This window comes from Osmerus eperlanus, chromosome 4, assembly GCF_963692335.1.
Source record: "Osmerus eperlanus chromosome 4, fOsmEpe2.1, whole genome shotgun sequence".
NCBI classification, from domain to species: Eukaryota; Metazoa; Chordata; class Actinopteri; order Osmeriformes; family Osmeridae; genus Osmerus; species Osmerus eperlanus.
Window position 1 is genome coordinate 6,524,258 of NC_085021.1, and position 9,375 is coordinate 6,533,632.

Here is a 9,375-nt window from a genome sequence, read left to right on the forward strand (position 1 = left end):
GTATCTGGACACAATGTCAGCCTTCTGGACACAAGCAAAGCGTTTGAAACAATGACGGTCACAAAGGTCCCCGACGAGAATGCCTCTGGTTGTGTAGCAGTAAGCCCGGCTAGCTCAGTCGGTAGAGCATGAGACTCTTAATCTCAGGGTCGTGGGTTCGAGCCCCACGTTGGGCGTGTTTACATTATGGAGGCCTATCCGTCACTCTGAGAGGCTTCAAGTAGTTGAATCAACTGTTGCAGATCCAGAGGTGCTGTGGCTTAGCTGGTTGAAAGCGCCTGTCTCGTAAACAGGAGATCCTGGGTTCAACTCCCAGCAGCACCTCCCTGTGTTTGTTTTATACAACTGGCACATTTTTTACTGTCACCAATGTTGTGGATTCAAACGTATAGCGTCACAAACGTCCCAGACGAGAATGCCTCTGGAAGCAACATGCTAAAGCCTGGATAGCTCAGGCGTTGGAGCATGCCACTCTTTGTTTGTAGACTATACACCCAGCAAATTTGAAACATTCATTTGAAACTGTATCTGGACAAAATGTCAGCCTTCTGGACACAGGCCAAGCGTTTGAAACGATGACGGTCACAAAGGTCCCCAACGAGAATGCCTCTGGTTGCGTAGCAGTAAGCCCGGCTAGCTCAGTCGGTAGAGCATGAGACTCTTAATCTCAGGGTCGTGGGTTTGAGCCCCACGTTGGGCGTGTTTACATTATGGAGGCCTATCCGTCACTCTGAGAGGCTTCAAGTAGTTGAATCAACTATTGCAGATCCAGAGGTGCTGTGGCTTAGCTGGTTGAAAGTGCCTGTCTTGTAAACAGGAGATCCTGGGTTCACCTCCCTTTGTTTGTTTTATAAAACTGGCACATTTTTTACTTTCACCAATGTTGTGGATTCAAACGTATTCCGTCACAAAGGTCCCCGATGAGAATGCCTCTGGAAGCAACATGCTAAGCCTGGATAGCTCAGGCTTTGGAGCATGCAACTCTTTGTTTGTAGACTATACACCCAGCGAATTTGAAACTGTATCTGGACAAAATGTCAGCCTTCTGGACACAGGCCAAGCGTTTGAAACAATGACGGTCACAAAGGTCCCCGACGAGAACGCCTCTGATTGCATAGCAGTAAGCCCGGCTAGCTCAGTCGGTAGAGCATGAGACTCTTATTCTCAGGGTCGTGGGTTCGAGCCCCACGTTGGGCGTGTTTACATTATGGAGGCCTATCCGTCACTCTGAGAGGCTTCAAGTAGTTGAATCAACTACTTCAGATCCAGAGGTGCTGTGGCTTAGCTGGTTGAAAGCGCCTGTCTTGTAAACAGGAGATCCTGGGTTCAACTCCCAGCAGCACCTCCCTGTGTTTGTTTTATACAACTGGCACATTTTTTACTGTCACCAATTTTGTGGATTCAAACGTATAGCGTCACAAACGTCCCAGACGAGAATGCCTCTGGAAGCAACATGCTAAAGCCTGGATAGCTCAGGCGTTGGAGCATGCCACTCTTTGTTTGTAGACTATACACCCAGCAAATTTGAAACATTCATTTGAAACTGTATCTGGACAAAATGTCAGCCTTCTGGACACAGGCCAAGCGTTTGAAACGATGACGGTCACAAAGGTCCCCAATGAGAATGCCTCTGGTTGCGTAGCAGTAAGCCCGGCTAGCTCAGTCGGTAGAGCATGAGACTCTTAATCTCAGGGTCGTGGGTTTGAGCCCCACGTTGGGCGTGTTTACATTATGGAGGCCTATCCGTCACTCTGAGAGGCTTCAAGTAGTTGAATCAACTATTGCAGATCCAGAGGTGCTGTGGCTTAGCTGGTTGAAAGTGCCTGTCTTGTAAACAGGAGATCCTGGGTTCACCTCCCTTTGTTTGTTTTATAAAACTGGCACATTTTTTACTTTCACCAATGTTGTGGATTCAAACGTATTCCGTCACAAAGGTCCCCGATGAGAATGCCTCTGGAAGCAACATGCTAAGCCTGGATAGCTCAGGCTTTGGAGCATGCAACTCTTTGTTTGTAGACTATACACCCAGCGAATTTGAAACTGTATCTGGACAAAATGTCAGCCTTCTGGACACAGGCCAAGCGTTTGAAACAATGACGGTCACAAAGGTCCCCGACGAGAACGCCTCTGATTGCATAGCAGTAAGCCCGGCTAGCTCAGTCGGTAGAGCATGAGACTCTTATTCTCAGGGTCGTGGGTTCGAGCCCCACGTTGGGCGTGTTTACATTATGGAGGCCTATCCGTCACTCTGAGAGGCTTCAAGTAGTTGAATCAACTACTTCAGATCCAGAGGTGCTGTGGCTTAGCTGGTTGAAAGCGCCTGTCTTGTAAACAGGAGATCCTGGGTTCAACTCCCAGCAGCACCTCCCTGTGTTTGTTTTATACAACTGGCACATTTTTTACTGTCACCAATGTTGTGGATTCAAACGTATAGCGTCACAAACGTCCCAGACGAGAATGCCTCTGGAAGCAACATGCTAAAGCCTGGATAGCTCAGGCGTTGGAGCATGCCACTCTTTGTTTGTAGACTATACACCCAGCAAATTTGAAACATTCATTTGAAACTGTATCTGGACAAAATGTCAGCCTTCTGGACACAGGCCAAGCGTTTGAAACGATGACGGTCACAAAGGTCCCCAACGAGAATGCCTGTGGTTGCGTAGCAGTAAGCCCGGCTAGCTCAGTCGGTAGAGCATGAGACTCTTAATCTCAGGGTCGTGGGTTTGAGCCCCACGTTGGGCGTGTTTACATTATGGAGGCCTATCCGTCACTCTGAGAGGCTTCAAGTAGTTGAATCAACTATTGCAGATCCAGAGGTGCTGTGGCTTAGCTGGTTGAAAGTGCCTGTCTTGTAAACAGGAGATCCTGGGTTCACCTCCCTTTGTTTGTTTTATAAAACTGGCACATTTTTTACTTTCACCAATGTTGTGGATTCAAACGTATTCCGTCACAAAGGTCCCCGATGAGAATGCCTCTGGAAGCAACATGCTAAGCCTGGATAGCTCAGGCTTTGGAGCATGCAACTCTTTGTTTGTAGACTATACACCCAGCGAATTTGAAACTGTATCTGGACAAAATGTCAGCCTTCTGGACACAGGCCAAGCGTTTGAAACAATGACGGTCACAAAGGTCCCCGACGAGAACGCCTCTGATTGCATAGCAGTAAGCCCGGCTAGCTCAGTCGGTAGAGCATGAGACTCTTATTCTCAGGGTCGTGGGTTCGAGCCCCACGTTCGGCGTGTTTACATTATGGAGGCCTATCCGTCACTCTGAGAGGCTTCAAGTAGTTGAATCAACTACTTCAGATCCAGAGGTGCTGTGGCTTAGCTGGTTGAAAGCGCCTGTCTTGTTAACAGGAGATCCTGGGTTCAACTCCCAGCAGCACCTCCCTGTGTTTGTTTCATACAACTGGCACATTTTTAACTTTCACCAATGTTGTGGATTCAAACGTATAGCGTCACAAAGGTCCCAGACGAGAATGCCTTTGGAAGCAATATGCTAAAGCCTAGATAGCTCAGGCGTTGGAGCATGCCACTCTTTTTTTGTAGACTATACACCAAGCAAATTTGAAACATTCATTTGAAACTGTATCTGGACAAAATGTCAGCCTTCTGGACACAGGCCAAGCGTTTGAAACGATGACGGTCACAAAGGTCCCCGACGAGAATGCCTCTGGTTGCGTAGCAGTGAGCCCGGCTAGCTCAGTCGGTAGAGCATGAGACTCTTAATCTCAGGGTCGTGGGTTCGAGCCCCACGTTGGGCGTGTTTACATTATGGAGGCCTATCCGTCACTCTGAGAGGCTTCAAGTAGTTGAATCAACTACTTCAGATCCAGAGGTGCTGTGGCTTAGCTGGTTGAAAGCGCCTGTCTTGTTAACAGGAGATCCTGGGTTCAACTCCCAGCACCACCTCCCTGTGTTTGTTTCATACAACTGGCACATTTTTAACTTTCACCAATGTTGTGGATTCAAACGTATAGCGTCACAAAGGTCCCAGACGAGAATGCCTTTGGAAGCAACATGCTAAAGCCTAGATAGCTCAGGCGTTGGAGCATGCCACTCTTTGTTTGTAGACTATACACCCAGCAAATTTGAAACTGTATCTGGACACAATGTCAGCCTTCTGGACACAAGCCAAGCGTTTGAAACAATGACGGTCACAAAGGTCCCCGACGAGAATGCCTCTGGTCGTGTAGCAGTAAGCCCGGCTAGCTCAGTCGGTAGAGCATGAGACTCTTAATCTCAGGGTCGTGGGTTCGAGCCCCACGTTGGGCGTGTTTACATTATGGAGGCCTATCCGTCACTCTGAGAGGCTTCAAGTAGTTGAATCAACTACTTCAGATCCAGAGGTGCTGTGGCTTAGCTGGTTGAAAGCGCCTGTCTTGTTAACAGGAGATCCTGGGTTCAACTCCCAGCAGCACCTCCCTGTGTTTGTTTCATACAACTGGCACATTTTTAACTTTCACCAATGTTGTGGATTCAAACGTATAGCGTCACAAAGGTCCCAGACGAGAATGCCTTTGGAAGCAATATGCTAAAGCCTAGATAGCTCAGGCGTTGGAGCATGCCACTCTTTGTTTGTAGACTATACACCCAGCAAATTTGAAACTGTATCTGGACACAATGTCAGCCTTCTGGACACAAGCCAAGCGTTTGAAACAATGACGGTCACAAAGGTCCCCGACGAGAATGCCTCTGGTCGTGTAGCAGTAAGCCCGGCTAGCTCAGTCGGTAGAGCATGAGACTCTTAATCTCAGGGTCGTGGGTTCGAGCCCCACGTTGGGCGTGTTTACATTATGGAGGCCTATCCGTCACTCTGAGAGGCTTCAAGTAGTTGAATCAACTACTTCAGATCCAGAGGTGCTGTGGCTTAGCTGGTTGAAAGCGCCTGTCTTGTTAACAGGAGATCCTGGGTTCAACTCCCAGCAGCACCTCCCTGTGTTTGTTTCATACAACTGGCACATTTTTAACTTTCACCAATGTTGTGGATTCAAACGTATAGCGTCACAAAGGTCCCAGACGAGAATGCCTTTGGAAGCAATATGCTAAAGCCTAGATAGCTCAGGCGTTGGAGCATGCCACTCTTTGTTTGTAGACTATACACCAAGCAAATTTGAAACATTCATTTGAAACTGTATCTGGACAAAATGTCAGCCTTCTGGACACAGGCCAAGCGTTTGAAACGATGACGGTCACAAAGGTCCCCGACGAGAATGCCTCTGGTTGCGTAGCAGTGAGCCCGGCTAGCTCAGTCGGTAGAGCATGAGACTCTTAATCTCAGGGTCGTGGGTTCGAGCCCCACCTTGGGCGTGTTTACATTATGGAGGCCTATCCGTCACTCTGAGAGGCTTCAAGTAGTTGAATCAACTACTTAAGATCCAGAGGTGCTGTGGCTTAGCTGGTTGAAAGCGCCTGTCTTGTAAACAGGAGATCCTGGGTTCAACTCCCAGCAGCACCTCCCTGTGTTTGTTTTATACAACTGGCACATTTTTTACTGTCACCAATGTTGTGGATTCAAACGTATAGCGTCACAAACGTCCCAGACGAGAATGCCTCTGGAAGCAACATGCTAAAGCCTGGATAGCTCAGGCGTTGGAGCATGCCACTCTTTGTTTGTAGACTATACACCCAGCAAATTTGAAACATTCATTTGAAACTGTATCTGGACAAAATGTCAGCCTTCTGGACACAGGCCAAGCGTTTGAAACGATGACGGTCACAAAGGTCCCCAACGAGAATGCCTCTGGTTGCGTAGCAGTAAGCCCGGCTAGCTCAGTCGGTAGAGCATGAGACTCTTAATCTCAGGGTCGTGGGTTTGAGCCCCACGTTGGGCGTGTTTACATTATGGAGGCCTATCCGTCACTCTGAGAGGCTTCAAGTAGTTGAATCAACTATTGCAGATCCAGAGGTGCTGTGGCTTAGCTGGTTGAAAGTGCCTGTCTTGTAAACAGGAGATCCTGGGTTCACCTCCCTTTGTTTGTTTTATAAAACTGGCACATTTTTTACTTTCACCAATGTTGTGGATTCAAACGTATTCCGTCACAAAGGTCCCCGATGAGAATGCCTCTGGAAGCAACATGCTAAGCCTGGATAGCTCAGGCTTTGGAGCATGCAACTCTTTGTTTGTAGACTATACACCCAGCGAATTTGAAACTGTATCTGGACAAAATGTCAGCCTTCTGGACACAGGCCAAGCGTTTGAAACAATGACGGTCACAAAGGTCCCCGACGAGAACGCCTCTGATTGCATAGCAGTAAGCCCGGCTAGCTCAGTCGGTAGAGCATGAGACTCTTATTCTCAGGGTCGTGGGTTCGAGCCCCACGTTCGGCGTGTTTACATTATGGAGGCCTATCCGTCACTCTGAGAGGCTTCAAGTAGTTGAATCAACTACTTCAGATCCAGAGGTGCTGTGGCTTAGCTGGTTGAAAGCGCCTGTCTTGTTAACAGGAGATCCTGGGTTCAACTCCCAGCAGCACCTCCCTGTGTTTGTTTCATACAACTGGCACATTTTTAACTTTCACCAATGTTGTGGATTCAAACGTATAGCGTCACAAAGGTCCCAGACGAGAATGCCTTTGGAAGCAATATGCTAAAGCCTAGATAGCTCAGGCGTTGGAGCATGCCACTCTTTTTTTGTAGACTATACACCAAGCAAATTTGAAACATTCATTTGAAACTGTATCTGGACAAAATGTCAGCCTTCTGGACACAGGCCAAGCGTTTGAAACGATGACGGTCACAAAGGTCCCCGACGAGAATGCCTCTGGGTGCGTAGCAGTGAGCCCGGCTAGCTCAGTCGGTAGAGCATGAGACTCTTAATCTCAGGGTCGTGGGTTCGAGCCCCACGTTGGGCGTGTTTACATTATGGAGGCCTATCCGTCACTCTGAGAGGCTTCAAGTAGTTGAATCAACTACTTCAGATCCAGAGGTGCTGTGGCTTAGCTGGTTGAAAGCGCCTGTCTTGTTAACAGGAGATCCTGGGTTCAACTCCCAGCACCACCTCCCTGTGTTTGTTTCATACAACTGGCACATTTTTAACTTTCACCAATGTTGTGGATTCAAACGTATAGCGTCACAAAGGTCCCAGACGAGAATGCCTTTGGAAGCAACATGCTAAAGCCTAGATAGCTCAGGCGTTGGAGCATGCCACTCTTTGTTTGTAGACTATACACCCAGCAAATTTGAAACTGTATCTGGACACAATGTCAGCCTTCTGGACACAAGCCAAGCGTTTGAAACAATGACGGTCACAAAGGTCCCCGACGAGAATGCCTCTGGTCGTGTAGCAGTAAGCCCGGCTAGCTCAGTCGGTAGAGCATGAGACTCTTAATCTCAGGGTCGTGGGTTCGAGCCCCACGTTGGGCGTGTTTACATTATGGAGGCCTATCCGTCACTCTGAGAGGCTTCAAGTAGTTGAATCAACTACTTCAGATCCAGAGGTGCTGTGGCTTAGCTGGTTGAAAGCGCCTGTCTTGTTAACAGGAGATCCTGGGTTCAACTCCCAGCAGCACCTCCCTGTGTTTGTTTCATACAACTGGCACATTTTTAACTTTCACCAATGTTGTGGATTCAAACGTATAGCGTCACAAAGGTCCCAGACGAGAATGCCTTTGGAAGCAATATGCTAAAGCCTAGATAGCTCAGGCGTTGGAGCATGCCACTCTTTGTTTGTAGACTATACACCAAGCAAATTTGAAACATTCATTTGAAACTGTATCTGGACAAAATGTCAGCCTTCTGGACACAGGCCAAGCGTTTGAAACGATGACGGTCACAAAGGTCCCCGACGAGAATGCCTCTGGTTGCGTAGCAGTGAGCCCGGCTAGCTCAGTCGGTAGAGCATGAGACTCTTAATCTCAGGGTCGTGGGTTCGAGCCCCACCTTGGGCGTGTTTACATTATGGAGGCCTATCCGTCACTCTGAGAGGCTTCAAGTAGTTGAATCAACTACTTAAGATCCAGAGGTGCTGTGGCTTAGCTGGTTGAAAGCGCCTGTCTTGTAAACAGGAGATCCTGGGTTCACCTCCCTGTGTTTGTTTTATATAACTGGCACATTTTTAACTTTCACCAATGTTGTGGATTCAAACGTATAGCGTCACAAAGGTCCCAGACGAGAATGCCTTTGGAAGCAACATGCTAAAGCCTAGATAGCTCAGGCGTTGGAGCATGCCACTCTTTGTTTGTAGACCATACATCCAGCAAATTTGAAACTGTATCTGGACACAATGTCAGCCTTCTGTTCACAAGCCAAGCGTTTGAAACGATGACGGTCACAAAGGTCCCCGACGAGAATGCCTCTGGTTGCGTAGCAGTGAGCCCGGCTAGCTCAGTCGGTAGAGCATGAGACTCTTAATCTCAGGGTCGTGGGTTCGAGCCCCACGTTGGGCGTGTTTATATTATGGAGGCCTATCCGTCACTCTGAGAGGCTTCAAGTAGTTGAATCAACTACTTCAGATCCAGAGGTGCTGTGGCTTAGCTGGTTGAAAGCGCCTGTCTTGTTAACAGGAGATCCTGGGTTCAACTCCCAGCAGCACTTCCCTGTGTTTGTTTCATACAACTGGCACATTTTTAACTTTCACCAATGTTGTGGATTCAAACGTATAGCGTCACAAAGGTCCCAGACGAGAATGCCTTTGGAAGCAACATGCTAAAGCCTAGATAGCTCAGGCGTTGGAGCATGCCACTCTTTGTTTGTAGACCATACACCCAGCAAATTTGAAACTGTATCTGGACACAATGTCAGCCTTCTGGACACAAGCCAAGCGTTTGAAACGATGACGGTCACAAAGGTCCCCGACGAGAATGCCTCTGGTTGCGTAGCAGTAAGCCCGGCTAGCTCAGTCGGTAGAGCATGAGACTCTTAATCTCAGGGTCGTGGGTTCGAGCCCCACGTTGGGCGAGTTTACATTATGGAGGCCTATCCGTCACTCTGAGAGGCTTCAAGTAGTTGAATCAACTATTGCAGATCCAGAGGTGCTGTGGCTTAGCTGGTTGAAAGCGCCTGTCTTTTAAACAGGAGATCCTGGGTTCAATTCCCAGCAGCAGCACCTTGTGATTGTTTTATACAACTGGCACATTTATTACTGTCACCAATGTTGTGGATTCAAACGTATAGCGTCACAAAGGTCCCAGACGAGAATGCCTCTGGAAGCAACATGCTAAAGCCTGGATAGCTCAGGTGTTGGAGCAAATGCTGAACACTTCATTTATGTTAATAGTTCTCTGTAATTTTTATAGTTACTGTTGAATACGCGAATGTATTGAGTCACTACAGAACCTTCAAACCAGAACCTTGGTATGAACTTTTATCCCATGTAAATGTCTATAGAAATATAAGGTTTTAATTGTGATTCCTGATATACCTCAACATTTAAAA

General features: G+C 47.8%; 31 non-coding genes across 31 annotated transcripts; all 31 read left to right on the forward strand.

Annotated features, from left to right (window-relative positions):
* Positions 1-103: 103 nt before the first annotated feature.
* trnak-cuu (transfer RNA lysine (anticodon CUU)) lies at positions 104-176 on the forward strand. The gene has a single exon. It is a non-coding gene; the product is annotated as a tRNA-Lys (tRNA).
* A 73-nt stretch (positions 177-249) lies between these two features.
* On the forward strand, positions 250-324 carry trnat-cgu (transfer RNA threonine (anticodon CGU)). The gene has a single exon. It is a non-coding gene; the product is annotated as a tRNA-Thr (tRNA).
* Positions 325-627: 303 nt separating this feature from the next.
* Positions 628-700, forward strand: trnak-cuu (transfer RNA lysine (anticodon CUU)). The gene has a single exon. It is a non-coding gene; the product is annotated as a tRNA-Lys (tRNA).
* Positions 701-1,124: 424 nt separating this feature from the next.
* trnak-cuu (transfer RNA lysine (anticodon CUU)) lies at positions 1,125-1,197 on the forward strand. Its single transcript has one exon. It is a non-coding gene; the product is annotated as a tRNA-Lys (tRNA).
* Positions 1,198-1,270: 73 nt separating this feature from the next.
* Positions 1,271-1,345, forward strand: trnat-ugu (transfer RNA threonine (anticodon UGU)). Its single transcript has one exon. It is a non-coding gene; the product is annotated as a tRNA-Thr (tRNA).
* Positions 1,346-1,648: 303 nt separating this feature from the next.
* trnak-cuu (transfer RNA lysine (anticodon CUU)) lies at positions 1,649-1,721 on the forward strand. Its single transcript has one exon. It is a non-coding gene; the product is annotated as a tRNA-Lys (tRNA).
* A 424-nt stretch (positions 1,722-2,145) lies between these two features.
* Positions 2,146-2,218, forward strand: trnak-cuu (transfer RNA lysine (anticodon CUU)). The gene has a single exon. It is a non-coding gene; the product is annotated as a tRNA-Lys (tRNA).
* Positions 2,219-2,291: 73 nt separating this feature from the next.
* On the forward strand, positions 2,292-2,366 carry trnat-ugu (transfer RNA threonine (anticodon UGU)). The gene has a single exon. It is a non-coding gene; the product is annotated as a tRNA-Thr (tRNA).
* A 303-nt stretch (positions 2,367-2,669) lies between these two features.
* Positions 2,670-2,742, forward strand: trnak-cuu (transfer RNA lysine (anticodon CUU)). Its single transcript has one exon. It is a non-coding gene; the product is annotated as a tRNA-Lys (tRNA).
* Positions 2,743-3,166: 424 nt separating this feature from the next.
* Positions 3,167-3,239, forward strand: trnak-cuu (transfer RNA lysine (anticodon CUU)). The gene has a single exon. It is a non-coding gene; the product is annotated as a tRNA-Lys (tRNA).
* A 73-nt stretch (positions 3,240-3,312) lies between these two features.
* trnat-ugu (transfer RNA threonine (anticodon UGU)) lies at positions 3,313-3,387 on the forward strand. The gene has a single exon. It is a non-coding gene; the product is annotated as a tRNA-Thr (tRNA).
* A 303-nt stretch (positions 3,388-3,690) lies between these two features.
* On the forward strand, positions 3,691-3,763 carry trnak-cuu (transfer RNA lysine (anticodon CUU)). The gene has a single exon. It is a non-coding gene; the product is annotated as a tRNA-Lys (tRNA).
* A 73-nt stretch (positions 3,764-3,836) lies between these two features.
* trnat-ugu (transfer RNA threonine (anticodon UGU)) lies at positions 3,837-3,911 on the forward strand. The gene has a single exon. It is a non-coding gene; the product is annotated as a tRNA-Thr (tRNA).
* Positions 3,912-4,201: 290 nt separating this feature from the next.
* trnak-cuu (transfer RNA lysine (anticodon CUU)) lies at positions 4,202-4,274 on the forward strand. The gene has a single exon. It is a non-coding gene; the product is annotated as a tRNA-Lys (tRNA).
* Positions 4,275-4,347: 73 nt separating this feature from the next.
* Positions 4,348-4,422, forward strand: trnat-ugu (transfer RNA threonine (anticodon UGU)). The gene has a single exon. It is a non-coding gene; the product is annotated as a tRNA-Thr (tRNA).
* A 290-nt stretch (positions 4,423-4,712) lies between these two features.
* On the forward strand, positions 4,713-4,785 carry trnak-cuu (transfer RNA lysine (anticodon CUU)). Its single transcript has one exon. It is a non-coding gene; the product is annotated as a tRNA-Lys (tRNA).
* Positions 4,786-4,858: 73 nt separating this feature from the next.
* trnat-ugu (transfer RNA threonine (anticodon UGU)) lies at positions 4,859-4,933 on the forward strand. The gene has a single exon. It is a non-coding gene; the product is annotated as a tRNA-Thr (tRNA).
* Positions 4,934-5,236: 303 nt separating this feature from the next.
* trnak-cuu (transfer RNA lysine (anticodon CUU)) lies at positions 5,237-5,309 on the forward strand. The gene has a single exon. It is a non-coding gene; the product is annotated as a tRNA-Lys (tRNA).
* Positions 5,310-5,382: 73 nt separating this feature from the next.
* Positions 5,383-5,457, forward strand: trnat-ugu (transfer RNA threonine (anticodon UGU)). Its single transcript has one exon. It is a non-coding gene; the product is annotated as a tRNA-Thr (tRNA).
* A 303-nt stretch (positions 5,458-5,760) lies between these two features.
* Positions 5,761-5,833, forward strand: trnak-cuu (transfer RNA lysine (anticodon CUU)). The gene has a single exon. It is a non-coding gene; the product is annotated as a tRNA-Lys (tRNA).
* A 424-nt stretch (positions 5,834-6,257) lies between these two features.
* Positions 6,258-6,330, forward strand: trnak-cuu (transfer RNA lysine (anticodon CUU)). The gene has a single exon. It is a non-coding gene; the product is annotated as a tRNA-Lys (tRNA).
* A 73-nt stretch (positions 6,331-6,403) lies between these two features.
* Positions 6,404-6,478, forward strand: trnat-ugu (transfer RNA threonine (anticodon UGU)). The gene has a single exon. It is a non-coding gene; the product is annotated as a tRNA-Thr (tRNA).
* A 303-nt stretch (positions 6,479-6,781) lies between these two features.
* trnak-cuu (transfer RNA lysine (anticodon CUU)) lies at positions 6,782-6,854 on the forward strand. Its single transcript has one exon. It is a non-coding gene; the product is annotated as a tRNA-Lys (tRNA).
* Positions 6,855-6,927: 73 nt separating this feature from the next.
* Positions 6,928-7,002, forward strand: trnat-ugu (transfer RNA threonine (anticodon UGU)). The gene has a single exon. It is a non-coding gene; the product is annotated as a tRNA-Thr (tRNA).
* Positions 7,003-7,292: 290 nt separating this feature from the next.
* On the forward strand, positions 7,293-7,365 carry trnak-cuu (transfer RNA lysine (anticodon CUU)). Its single transcript has one exon. It is a non-coding gene; the product is annotated as a tRNA-Lys (tRNA).
* Positions 7,366-7,438: 73 nt separating this feature from the next.
* On the forward strand, positions 7,439-7,513 carry trnat-ugu (transfer RNA threonine (anticodon UGU)). The gene has a single exon. It is a non-coding gene; the product is annotated as a tRNA-Thr (tRNA).
* A 303-nt stretch (positions 7,514-7,816) lies between these two features.
* trnak-cuu (transfer RNA lysine (anticodon CUU)) lies at positions 7,817-7,889 on the forward strand. The gene has a single exon. It is a non-coding gene; the product is annotated as a tRNA-Lys (tRNA).
* A 425-nt stretch (positions 7,890-8,314) lies between these two features.
* Positions 8,315-8,387, forward strand: trnak-cuu (transfer RNA lysine (anticodon CUU)). The gene has a single exon. It is a non-coding gene; the product is annotated as a tRNA-Lys (tRNA).
* A 73-nt stretch (positions 8,388-8,460) lies between these two features.
* trnat-ugu (transfer RNA threonine (anticodon UGU)) lies at positions 8,461-8,535 on the forward strand. The gene has a single exon. It is a non-coding gene; the product is annotated as a tRNA-Thr (tRNA).
* A 290-nt stretch (positions 8,536-8,825) lies between these two features.
* Positions 8,826-8,898, forward strand: trnak-cuu (transfer RNA lysine (anticodon CUU)). The gene has a single exon. It is a non-coding gene; the product is annotated as a tRNA-Lys (tRNA).
* A 73-nt stretch (positions 8,899-8,971) lies between these two features.
* trnak-uuu (transfer RNA lysine (anticodon UUU)) lies at positions 8,972-9,046 on the forward strand. Its single transcript has one exon. It is a non-coding gene; the product is annotated as a tRNA-Lys (tRNA).
* Positions 9,047-9,375: the final 329 nt, after the last annotated feature.